Raw genomic sequence first — 12,872 nt, 5'->3', positions numbered from 1 at the left:
CATGCTCGTCAGCGTTGTATGATTTCTCACGTAATTCATTTTCTGCTGGTCCCTTGTTTAAGGTTGGGAATTCCCCTGTAGCTAAAATAAAGAACTGCTCAGTGGATTCCATGCGAGTATTCTCGGTGCTGCCCGCTGCATTACTTGCGTGGATCAATTCCTCTGCGGCCGGCTGGAGTGGCCGTGCGGTTCTGGGCGCTATAGTCTGGAACCGAGCGACCGCTACGGTCGCAGGTTCGAATCCTGCCTCGGGCATCGATGTGTGTGATGTCCTTAGGTTAGTTAGGTTTAATTCGTTCTAAACTCTAGGTGACTGATGACCTCAGAAGTTTAGTCGCATAGTGCTCAGAGCCATTTGAACCAACTCCTCTGCCTCAGATCTTGTCCGCTGATACATGCTGTTTTCGTCAAATAAACACTTGCCGTGGTCAGTTTTCCCGAAGAGGTCCTGGCTCATTACACAAGTGACATGTGGGATTTTGCCCAACATGAACTGTGTGTTCTTTGCAGTTGCCGGCCGCGGTGGCCTTGCAGTTCTGGCGCTGCAGTCCGGAACCGCGGGACCGCTACGGTCGCAGGTTCGAATCCTGCCTCGGGCATGGGTGTGTGTGATGTCCTTAGGTTAGTTAGGTTTAAGTAGTTCTAAGTTCTAGGGGACTTATGACCTAAGATGTTGAGTCCCATAGTGCTCAGAGCCATTTCAACCATTTTTGAACTTTGCAGTCGCCTGGAAGAACGTGGGACGGGATATCAGACGTTACAAGCATTCTGAGAGATCTAATCCAGTTCTAGCACTTAATCGTGTATCTATTAGACCCCTTTTGTAATTCGATGCTTGTGGCCTGTCCATAACTAGAAAGTAGATCCATCAAGTCCTTGTTGTCTCGCTCTGGAGAAAATTTCAAACCCTGACAGTTTTCAGTTCATTGTTGGCGTTACTTATATCAAAGGTAATGACAGAAACATCACGATGACTGAATTCTAATTTTCCCTGGGTTTTGTGCAAATTTTTTCTAATATGAGGTAATTATGCAATTTAGTAAAAATACAGTACTTCTGATTATTCATTTGAATGTACTCCGCATTATCACCAGAATTAGTGAAGCTACCATGCAACCACTCATGAACTTCCAAAGCTGTAGGTTGCACATCTCTTGTATTCCTGCCAAAGGCGAACCTGAAGTATTTTCTGATCGAAGCCATGAACATGATTCATGGCTACGAAGCTGAACCTCCGCTTCCCGAACAATACACAAAGACTATGAACAAGAAGTATTAATACTTACAATATGGGGGTGGGGGTGGGGGAGGGTTGTACAGGGAAACGCGATATACATGCACAACAACACGTGTTTATGTGACGCGTCATGTACTACACGGAGCGCCGCACCGCACGTCAGCACATTCTCAGCAGTCGGTTGTGACTCACTGACTACTGCTTGCAACAAATTTCCAGCAAATAAAATAGAAGTAACTAAAAAGAGACTTTGCAAGTGGATACAATGGTTCGGAAGCGAAAAAAATATAGGGCTCGTCCGGGATTTGAACCCGGGACCTCTCGCACCCTAAGCGAGAATCATACCCCTAGACCAACGAGCCATACTTTGCAGGTGACTTAGTTTAATGTATTGCCATAAATGTAATGATATTCATAGATCAAGAAAGGTTTATATATTGCGATTAGCCGGAGGGCCAAGGTCATGAAGAGCTGATGGCATACGTATTAGGAACCAGGGAGTGTCCGCTCGCCACGTGTGTAAGACACGACAACGCTGGCATTGAGCTGCAAGGAAACTCCCATGACAGTCAACGTTTGGGATAATCTTGGGCAGTGCTAAATAGTGTAGTCTTGCACAGAGGGATTATGGATAGTATGATGTTGCAATTCTACACCGAATTGGTAGTTTCTCTAATTTACAGCTATGATTAACAGAGCCGTGCAGCTGAAGTGAATTATTCTTTAACCTCGATTGCTCAGTCGCGACCTAGCTCTAGCTCTAATGAACATGGCGTTGTTTTCAATTGAAATAAACCTTTAGGTACGGAGGTATGTTCTATGTGAGAGGACAGAAATACTACAGGAAGCGAAGATTACGTGATATGCGCTCGTAGGGCATTGCATTTTTATTAGTTTCTTTTTATAATTTTGAGATAAAATTTAGTTTTAGCTAGTCTTATTCCAAGTACAGTGTTTGGGATAAGTGATGTACACGTCTTACATACACCTTATTTCAAATGCCTGTTTTGCAAAACTATCTCTAACACATCGCCACTGTCTGTAACTATATATGTATTAATACATACAGCCACTCTTCCTCAGATGTTACTCTTATATGTTCGCGATGTAGATAAGAATATAATTATACGTCTTTTGCAAATGAATGTTTATTATCATTTTTAACCAAATATGTACGAAATATTTATATCTAGGCGAGCACCTTTTTTATATAGACAACCAGTGATGCCTAAGAGAAATAAGTGAAACATGTTTGGTCCTAACCGACAATAAACATTAAGCTGCAAAATACAAATAATATTTATTCATACATTTTTATATACATTTTTCTATGTACTTGTTTCCTTCTATTACAAAAAGTTTGTCACATGTACAATCAGTGAATCTACAATCGTCATACTCATATACCTCCATGAGTCGTATATAGCAAAGTAGCATCTTAAAGACTCCAATGATGGGAAACTCTTCGTCGCTTTAATAACAACTACATTACATCTAGTAGGCACGTTTTGATTGCTGTGTGGTGTAATATCGTTATGGAGACTTGTCTAGAAAGTTTTTCTGGTAAAAGCAACAGCAGAAATAAATACTGATAAAGTTAAGAAGTCCACAAAGGGGACTGTTATGTCTTACAGGACGATTAACGTCACTAGTTGTCTGAATATGTGTCTATAGAAAACCGTATCACAAAGATCACGGCGACGGCAGCTACACAAACCAAATATTAGTCACCGATACAATTCGCAGCCTGTTGTAAAGCAAACAAATGGAAAATACTTTTTGCTTTGGTGGTGCAAGGAGCACAAATTACTGGCCTAAATACAATGAAAACCTGGTATGTTATCCGAAGAGTTGGTTTTACATAGTTCTCTATTATTTAATATTTTATGATACAGATCTCTTGTATAGGGAGAAGAAGTAAAGGGATAGATAAGATATTAGAGCCGTTCCTCGTTGTGCCGCTTCGCCCGATGAAACGCCAGATATGAATGAAATGCAGCCCAAACGTGGCGCACAAGGATTAAAAAAAAATTGAATGTATATGGCAATAGCAAAATATGAAATTGCCCGTAGATGGTATCTGGACAAGCAAGCCTGTCGTGGGACAGAATTGAGTACGTCTTCCACGTACCCTGATCAGCAGTGTCTGTCGTTCATAGTTAAGTTTAGACAACTGCGTGAGTATCATGAGCGATTCACCAACGGACACTTTGCAGGATGTGAAATAGCGACTTGCAGCTGCGTGGCAACTTCAGAAATTCGTTGAAGTCAGGGTACTTCTTTGGGTTATATGACTTTCTGATGTAGTTCCGGCTGCCGAGAGCAGGCAGGATATTGCACTCACCTCTGCAGTGTACTCTGCCACTATTGCACTTTAAATTGATGCGAGAGTGGTATACCAACGCTTCAGATTGAAACTGCAAAGGTGTTTTAGTTTATGTACCCTAGGTGCCTGATGACGATTTATAACAGTAGAATTGATAGTAATAGTGAAGGTTTTCATGGCAGCTGATGACTACCAAAATTACGATTTCCGACGAGACATTTGTTGCCAAGCAGACGCGACTCTGCATTGTAATCGTATCATGTTTACCGAAGCTAAGTTCTCAGAAAACCCGGCAAACAGTCGACGATACGGTAGCGAGGTTTTTTGTACGAGCACGTACGTTTCAAAGTAGTCAGTAAGTCGTTCGAGTCAGGTAGAGGTAGTCAGAATTTTGAGTTAGTCACATGAAACAGTAATACTAAGTAAATATTAAATTAATATAGATGGCGGGTAAGCAGGGAAAACATAATGAAACCAAAAATGTTAATTAGTAAAATTCTTGAAGAGTTCGTGTCAGGGGACTGGTAAAGGAGTAATGTTCTGATTTAAAAAGACTAAAACGGATAAAGCTAGCAATCGGGTGTGAAGAACAAGATTGGTTATACACGTAGTCTCATCCAAATGTTCATGATTTTCTTATGGAACCATGCAAAATGCCACTAAGCGTAGCGTAGATGGTGTCGTAACCAACGTGGGCTCTAAATTGCATACCTGAGGAGCTATGACCATGCGTTCATCTCCGCTAATGTGAAACTCATCTCCTCTATTGAGCAAGTGTTCATAGCTCTTAAGGTACGCACTTTAGAGCCCAGTTTATTGGACATTTTTTCTCGTTTTTGTCCACACTACCTCCACTGAAAGTTACCAACCCTACACTCTTCGCAACATAAGAATCTGTACATGTATCCAACTGTCAGAGGTATCAGAACGATTTTCGTTTATAGCTTTCGACTCGTTCGTTTCCAGTGCAGGGATCCCTACTTCAAATTAATACATTTATAGTTCTCCATCACCCTAGAAAGTCTGTAACATCATCACGGAATCACCCCGTGTATACGTACATTTACAGATGTCCGCGCCTATAACTTTGACGCTCAGTAGTCTCGTTGGATGACGTTTCCGGACATGGGTTCCTGCTCAAAATACAATGTACTCACTCCCCTCTACAAGTCCTAGAAGTCCGTAAGGGGAACTTCCGACCACCCTGTATACGAAAGACAATTTTAAAATCACAATAAATTGTGCACAAATTACACTCGCTAACCCCAAATAGCTAGGTACACTGTACAAAACAGACATCGCCGATAAATGAGTCGCAAATGTGGATTTGGAGTATTTCTTTCCAAAAAGACATACGCTCGTCTCATGAAACAACAGACACAGTCCCTTTGACTGTTCAGAGATGTCACTAAACCCGCCCCAAGACGTAAACAACCATGCATGAGCAGCGCCTATTAGACTGAGGGAGTCCGACAGCCGATCAGTTCCAGTCATTCCACCAGGAAGGAGGTACACAGTTCGTGTTGTCTGTAGTTCAACCATGCCTAGACGGTCAATACCGCGGTTCGATCACATCCGTATTGTTACTTTGTGACAGGAAGGGCTTTCAACAAGGGAAGTGTCCGGGCGTCTCGGAGTGAACCAAAGCGATGTTGTTCGGGCATGGAGGAGGTACAGAGAGACAGGAACTGTCAACGATATTCCTCGCTCAAAAGACCATGGGTCCCGCAAATTCACTCCCGAGGTCCATGGCGAGGTCCTTATTTGCAACCACGACACCATGCAGCGCGGTACAGATGGGTCCAACAACATGACGAATGGACTGCTCAGGATTGGCATCACGTTCTCTTCACCGATTAGTGTCGCATATGCCTTCAACCAGACAATCGTCGGAGACGTGTTTGGAGGAAACCCTGTCAGGCTGAACGCCTTACACACACTATCCAGCGCATGCAGCAAGATGGAGATCCCTGCTGTTGTAGAGTGGCATTGTGCGGGGCCGACGTACGCCGCTGGTAGTCATGAAAGGCGCCGTAACGGCTGTACGATACGTGAATGCCATCTTGCCATCGACAATGTAACTATATCTGCAGCATATTGGCGAGGCATTCGTCTTCATGGACTACAATTCGCGCTCCCCATCGTGCACATCTTGTGAATGACTTCCTACAGGATAACGACATCGCTCGACTAGAGTGGCCAGCATGTTCTCCAGACGTGAACCGTATCGAAAATGCCCGGGCTAGATTGAAAAGGGCTGTTTATGGGCTACGTGAACCACCAAACCACTCTGAGGATCTACGCCGAGTCGCCGTTGAGGAGTGGGACAATCTCGACTAACAGTGCCTTGATGAACTTCTGGATAGTATGCCATGACGAATACAGGCATGCATCAATGCAAGAGGACGTGCTACTGGGTATTAGAGGTACCGGTGTGTACATCAATCTGGATCATCACATCTGAAGGTCTTGCTGTATGGTGGTACAACATGCAACGTGTGGCTTTCATGAGCAATAAAAAGGGCGGAAATGATGGTTACGTTGATTTCTATTCCAATTCTCTGTACAGGTCCCGGAACTCTCCGAACCGAGGAGATGCAAAACGTTTTTTGATGTGTGTATATACATAATCGGCAGCCAAGTGTACGGTGCGTGACGGATAATATTGCGTGCTGTCACTATCCAGTCCTTGGTCTTTTTCATATTTTAAGGAGATTGTGGCAGCTCACAACAACTATAATGCGTTACGTAAGAAAGGTGCCATTAAATAAAATCATTCACGGTTCCAAAGGAATACAGTTTTTTTTCTTATTTTTAATACTTCGTACTCAGAATAAAAAAGTCTTTTTAGGAAGTTGAGTTTTTGGTTTGGAATGGACTGGGTATGATGGTTGGTAAAATTTAGTCGTAATAATTAGTAACAGGGACGCATTATCATTGGGGCAAATTGTGTACATATTGCTGCATTCATTACTTATATGTCTACATCTGTGTCCTACAAACGACTGTGAAGTGCATGGCAGAGGGTTCGTCACACTGTGCCCGTCATTAGGGCATTTCCCTTTTCCATTCAGGTATGGATCGCTGGAAGAATGACGGTTTAAACTAATGTGTGCGTCCTGTGATTAGTCTGGTCTTGTCTTCACGATCCCTACTGGAGCAATACGTAGGGGATTGTAGTGCATTCCTAGACACATCGCCTAGAGTTGGTTCTAGAAAGTTTCTACGTAAGCTTTCACAGGGCTGTTTGCATCTATCTTCAAGCATCCTGTTACGCTCTCCCACGAGTCATCAAACTAACCTGTGACAATCCTTGCTGCCGATCTTAATAGTCATTAAATATCCCCTGTTAATCCTGTTTGATACTGGCCCCAAACATCTGAGCCAATTTTAGGATGGATCGTAGGAGTGTTTTGTTTGCAGTCTCCTAGTATTCTGCCAATGAAACAGTCTGCCAACTTGTTTACTTACGGCTGGGACTGTACCATCATTCCATTTCATTTCCCTACAAACTCCTACTCTGAAGTATTTGTCGTGTGGCAGCTTATTCCCAAACTGTAATATAACATTTTATAATGCTATATGCACATCCGCTTGCTCAGTTTAGTGGATCCTTTAATGGCACATCGTAACTGCAGACAGTATTCAGTACTACCAGTGGCTGCCCAGACAGTTCAACTACTATTTATCTTCCTTTACTTTTGTTACGGTGGGGGATCTATTTTTAATTTTACGGCAGCTTTAAAAGCTTCCTAGCTGGCTTGGACTATGTAGCTTTTCATCAAACAAATATATAATACACGATAACCCACCACCTTACACATTAGTGGGTCTTCATATCTACAATATAATAGTTTTATTAGCAGCATTTATTCTATTCTAGATTTTCTACTTTCTTACTTACTACAAGATGAAGATTAAAGTTACGCTATGGGCAAGTTTACTTGTCTACTGAAATTCAATTCTTCCTATCCTAGCAAACTAACACCTGCAGCGCTACACACGTGCCAGTAAATCTATAAACCTACAATTTTTGGCCGTGCCCACCGAGCTAATCCACGTGTGCGTGCCCCTGGCACTGGGCTGGCCTTAACTGGACATCGCTGCAGGTTCTGTTTATGATTGTTCAGAAAAACTACATTTTACTAAAAACACCTAACTACTATTAGTCATTATTGGTGTGCTATGAGTCTAGTTCGCGATAGTTTCGAACCTTCCCCCTGTTCCAGGACGTGGCGGATGATGTAGCTTACTTAAAAGGATCAGGAGTGGCAATAAACATGTTAAGATCTCAGAGTACTCCTTCACAGAGGGCGGGAAGCACACAATTCTTTTCGCCGTATCTCCACACACTAGGCAACCCAAGGGCTGGCCTATCTGTTGTTAAACTTCATTATATGACGGCTAAACGAATCCTTTTGCTAAGATACGGTGTGAAGCAGATGCAGAAACCAGAACGGGAGAAGCATAGGATCTGCTGATTCTCTTTGGTTTCATCACTAAAGAATGTCAGTTCAAAATCCTTACAATAGGCCCTCTGGTTGGCTCACAATAAACATTTCTGCAAAACGTGCACTTTAACGTGTTTGCTTACGAGATAGAAATCTGTCAAGGAGTGGAAGAGCCTTCTTTCTCAGGTCAGCTTATCATTGGTCAAGTATGACAAAATCCCTGAGAGTAGGAGTTTGTTTAACTTATTTACAAGATTGTAACTGGTCAGAGCTCCTAAGATCTGCTGTGATTGGGCAGCTAGGTTGCCACACTGTCAAGAACAGCCAGGTATTGAGAGTTCAGTCAGAGAACGTCTGCTGCTAGAAGATGGAAGAGTAGAACACTTACTGCCAGGATACCAGTGAGATGACACTTGCTGTTGTAGAACTGAGCACCGAGGCAGTGCTGCACTAAGAACTTCCAGGCATTACTGTTGCCATCTTCCACATTCACATTATGTGGGAGTGATGGGAACGAACTGATGAGGAAATCACTGAATTGAGGGCAACATGAAGCTAGTTAACTTTCGTCAGGGTCTAATTAAATAGTTTTAATGTTTCGCAACCAGCTAACTGTTTCCATCATGCATTTTGGCGATTTTACTGGTGTTTGTACTTATTTTTCAGCTTTCTTTCTTTAAACCAAAACCATTCTTGCAGTCATTCTCACGATTACGGTGCTACTGTGATGCTGTGTTCACCCACCTGTGCCAAGGTTACATTTCATAAATACAGTCCCTGGTCCATTTATTAAGTGTTCATATACTTATCTCAGTATTTGTTGATACTGATCTCAGTATCTGTTGATGCTTTACGGTAATAAACCAAACTGATACAGTGCCGCTAGATTCTGTTCTAGATAGAAGAGCCTCTTCATTCATATATGCCTGTGTGTTGTGCTTCTCACATTTTCATGCTTAACTGGACCACCCTTACTAGTTTTCCTTCAATGAGACGTTCCCATGCACAACATTGTTTTCTTTCTTAAATTTGCGTGTTCTTACGTGGAGCTTCCATTTTCTGTAGGACACCAGGGTCAGACACATAGCGTCTTAGGGATATGCTAAGCAGCAGAACCGTCATCCCACATTTCGCTTGACAGATTACAGTTGTAACTCACTGATGTTATAGTCTCAGGACACTATGCTTTTTTCGTTTTGTAAAAAGCACAGTTTCACATTTCTCAACAATTTGAGCGAGTTGCCAGTCTTTGAACCACTTTAAAAGTTCATCAGAACATTTATGCAGCTGGTTTCAGACAGTACTTCCTTCAAATGACTGCATCATTTGCGAAAAGTCTGAGATTGCTGTTAATTATATTTAAAACGTTGTTAATATACAATAGAGTAATGCGGTTCTTGGATTTTGTTCCTCAAAGTGTCAAAGTAAGGAGACGAATCTATTACTTATCGCAGTAATATTTAGGATAAATGACACTATATTGGGAAGAAACATGATCATAAATTAATCTTGAAGCAAAGTACAGGGTGTTTCAAAAAGAATATATGTATTACAAAGTATTATTTTGTCCAAACTATCGATCGCTGCATCTCGGTTCGCCTATTTGACGAACGAATACGTAGTCTAGCTTATATTAATAGCTGCTAGATGTCAGTTGTCTTTTGTTTTGCTTGGTAAGTCATTTTAAAATGACTACTCCGCAGCAGAAACCATTCTGTGTTCTCGAGTTTGCGAAGTGCAACTCCGTCATTACTGTGCATAGACGTTTCAGGTTAAGGTACCAAATTGATCCTCTGAATGGATGGAACATTCGCAGATGGTATCCACAGTTTCTAGACACAGGATGTGTACGTAAAGGTAAGAGTCCTGACCGCCATCGTGTTCCTGAAGAAAATGTTGCACGAATTCAAACTGCTGTCCAACGTAGTCCTTCAAAATCAACTCGTCCTGCCAGTCGGGAGTTACAACTGCCTACAACAACAGTTGGCGTGTTTTGAGACGTCGGTTGGTTATGAAGCCGTACAATGTACAGCTGTTTCAAGCTCTTCGTTCTGATGTCAAACGCAAACGTGTGGCATTTTGTAACGAGGGTCTTGCTGCTACTGACAATGATAAAACTTTCGCACAATGCATCGTGTTCAGTGATGAAGTGACTTTACAGCCACTGAACATGCACAAGATTCGCCCAAAGTCAATGTGTTTTTTTGCGATATTCCGATCATCTGTTTACGGTCCATTCTTCTTTGTTGGAAACACGGTTAACGGTCAGCAGTATCTCGCAATGTTACAAAACTGGTTGTTTCCGAGGCTGCACGAAGACAACTTCATTTTTCAACAAGATGGGGCAAGACTGGAGTCGCCAAGTGCGTGAATATCTGAATGAAACTCTACCGAACAGTTGGATTGGTCGTCAAGGAGCTGGCGGCTTAGCATGTCTCAGTTGGGCTCCATGGTCACCGGATTTTACATCCTCTGACTTCTTCCTGCTGGGTTTCGTGAAAGACAGCGTTTATATACCACCACTCCCTCAGAACCTGGAAGAGCTGAAGAACCGAATCCGTACCGCCATAACATCAATGACGAAGGACATGCTTGCCGAGTACGGGAGGAATTTGAGTATCGATGTGATATTGTTCGTGTCGCTGATGGAGTACATATTGAATATCTGTAATCTGAACTTGAGAGAGTCATAAATATGTGTGTAAAGTTTCATATTCGTATGTCTTAAAGTTTAATAAATATATGCATTCGAAATACGTGTATTCGTTTTGGAAACCCCTGTACATCTTGGAAGGATTTGGAGATATGTTTAAAAGGAGGTAATTTGATTGGTAATTGTATCGATTACTATGGAGAATTATTAGCTGTCCATAGGCAGCAAAGTGTCCAGTGGGAACGAAGATAGGTACTCTTAACGTTTCCTGGATAGTTTGAGATGTGAACTTAATAGTACTAAGCCCCGAATAGAAACAGATTTTGTTATGCATTTTGCGAGTCATTATTTTGGAATTGTAGGAAGCCAGAAAAAACATGATTTTTGCTTAATGGATGAGCTGTTTCGATACCAACCACTTCATCGTAACCGGTCTTTTTGGTATTCTTGAGCGTAGTGAGGCACCGACGCCTAAAGTGGAACAGAGTTCACTGAATGTATGACAGGTAAAAGGGGCTGGGATAACTATATTTTTATTGTTTTTAGAAAGGGGCGAGAGTAGTTTCCTTTGGGGAACACTGTGGCACTTTAAGCCAGCGCGCAAGGATTGAAAATTGAAAACCATATTATTTTCAGAATAAAAAATTCGAATGTTTATTAAGTGAATTATTTTTCTAATTATCACAAAGTAGATTTGAAATTTGACTATAAAGGAAAAAGCTGAAGATATATTTTGGTTCCCTTTGAAAAACCACAAGGAAACCATAGTAGTTATTTAAAGGGTGAAATATCTGCAATGGATGTATTAATTGCAGCCTTATATGAGAACTAATTTAATTCCAATAATGTGTGCGCAGTAAACTGCACACTTAAGACTTATGTTGGAGATCATTACGTAAAACAAAAGATTTGTATGTAGGAACAAACCACATCATAAATTACTATGTAATATACACTCCGGGAAATGGAAAAAAGAACACATTGACACCGGTGCGTCAGACCCACCATACTTGCTCCGGACACTGCGAGAGGGCTGTACAATCAATGATCACACGCACGGCACAGCGGACACACCAGGAACCGCGGTGTTGGCCGTCGAATGGCGCTAGCTGCGCAGCATTTGTGCACCGCCGCCGTCAGTGTCAGCCAGTTTGCCGTGGCATACGGAGCTCCATCGCAGTCTTTAACACTGGTAGCATGCCGCGACAGCGTGGACGTGAACCGTATGTGCAGTTGACGGACTTTGAGCGAGGGCGTATAGTGGGCATGCGGGAGGCCGGGTGGACGTACCGCCGAATTGCTCAACACGTGGGGCGTGAGGTCTCCACAGTACATCGATGTTGTCGCCAGTGGTCGGCGGAAGGTGCACGTGCCCGTCGACCTGGGACCGGACCGCAGCGACGCACGGATGCACGCCAAGACCGTAGGATCCTACGCAGTGCCGTAGGGGACCGCACCGCCACTTCCCAGCAAATTAGGGACACTGTTGCTCCTGGGGTATCGGCGAGGACCATTCGCAACCGTCTCCATGAAGCTGGGCTACGGTCCCGCACACCGTTAGGCCGTCTTCCGCTCACGCCCCAACATCGTGCAGCCCGCCTCCAGTGGTGTCGCGACAGGCGTGAATGGAGGGACGAATGGAGACGTGTCGTCTTCAGCGATGAGAGTCGCTTCTGCCTTGGTGCCAATGATGGTCGTATGCGTGTTTGGCGCCGTGCAGGTGAGCGCCACAATCAGGACTGCATACGACCGAGGCACACAGGGCCAACACCCGGCATCATGGTGTGGGGAGCGATCTCCTACACTGGCCGTACACCACTGGTGATCGTCGAGGGGACACTGAATAGTGCACGGTACATCCAAACCGTCATCGAACCCATCGTTCTACCATTCCTAGACCGGCAAGGGAACTTGCTGTTCCAACAGGACAATGCACGTCCGCACATATCCCGTGCCACCCAACGTGCTCTAGAAGGTGTAAGTCAACTACCCTGGCCAGCAAGATCTCCGGATCTGTCCCCCATTGAGCATGTTTGGGACTGGATGAAGCGTCGTCTCACGCGGTCTGCACGTCCAGCACGAACGCTGGTCCAACTGAGGCGCCAGGTGGAAATGGCATGGCAAGCCGTTCCACAGGACTACATCCAGCATCTCTACGATCGTCTCCATGGGAGAATAGCAGCCTGCATTGCTGCGAAAGGTGGA

At 43.4% G+C, this 12,872-nt stretch overlaps 1 non-coding gene across 1 annotated transcript; it reads right to left on the bottom strand.

Annotated features, from left to right (window-relative positions):
- Nucleotides 1-1,527: 1,527 nt before the first annotated feature.
- Nucleotides 1,528-1,599, bottom strand: Trnap-agg. Its single transcript has one exon. It is a non-coding gene; the product is annotated as a tRNA-Pro (tRNA).
- Between the last annotated feature and the right edge of the window lie 11,273 nt (nt 1,600-12,872).

Source organism: Schistocerca piceifrons, chromosome 2 (assembly GCF_021461385.2).
Source record: "Schistocerca piceifrons isolate TAMUIC-IGC-003096 chromosome 2, iqSchPice1.1, whole genome shotgun sequence".
NCBI classification, from domain to species: Eukaryota; Metazoa; Arthropoda; class Insecta; order Orthoptera; family Acrididae; genus Schistocerca; species Schistocerca piceifrons.
The sequence above is the reverse complement of the archived record's forward strand: the minus strand, read 5'-3'. Positions and strand labels throughout refer to the sequence as shown.